This window comes from Oryx dammah, unplaced genomic scaffold (genome assembly GCF_014754425.2).
Source record: "Oryx dammah isolate SB20612 unplaced genomic scaffold, SCBI_Odam_1.1 HiC_scaffold_28, whole genome shotgun sequence".
Taxonomy (NCBI): domain Eukaryota; kingdom Metazoa; phylum Chordata; class Mammalia; order Artiodactyla; family Bovidae; genus Oryx; species Oryx dammah.
In genome coordinates, this window is record NW_024070212.1 from 9893903 (window position 1) to 9894608 (window position 706).

Here is a 706-nt window from a genome sequence, read left to right on the forward strand (position 1 = left end):
TTTTCACTATAAAGAAGTCATCATCTGATCTTAGTCATTTATAATTTCTTTGTTGCAAGAATGGGAAAACACAGCATTCACGGTAGCTAGGTTATTAAACTGTGGAGACTGACTGCCAAGATTCAAATCCTGACTCTGCTATGTGATGGTGAGTGAGTCCTTATCCTTTCTCTGTTCAGGTTCCTCACCTGCAACCTGAGAACAAGAATATTCATTAGGATTAAATGAGTTTATTTTTGTTAATCATTTAGAACAATCTTTATTTAGGTTAATTTTAAAATTGGAATATAGTTTCTAGAATAATCTTGTTAGACTAAATGCATTAAACAAATGTTACTTTTTGTTGTGACTATGAAGTTTCCATTTCTCTCTTTTTTTTCCCCGCACACTATGTGGCTTGTGGGATCTTAGTTCCTTGACCAGGGATTGAACCCAGGCCCTCTGCAGCGGAAATGCAGAGTCCTAACCACTGGACCCCCAGGGAATTTCCCCAAATCTACATTTCTAATTCTCTTTCTTCCTCTGACTGCCACTCAGCATACTCTGATTCATCATGGGTATTTCCCTTGACAATCTGATAAATTAATCTTATTAATTCACTTAAAAATATTTGCTGGGTATCTATTATATGTCATATTTCTTGTTACAGGCCTCCTTGTCACTTGTGGCTTAATATTTTGGGAAACCAGATTGTCCAACTACTCTT

At 36.3% G+C, this 706-nt stretch overlaps 1 non-coding gene across 1 annotated transcript; it reads right to left on the reverse strand.

Annotated features, from left to right (window-relative positions):
• Nucleotides 1-411: 411 nt before the first annotated feature.
• Nucleotides 412-484, reverse strand: TRNAG-UCC. The gene has a single exon. It is a non-coding gene; the product is annotated as a tRNA-Gly (tRNA).
• Nucleotides 485-706: the final 222 nt, after the last annotated feature.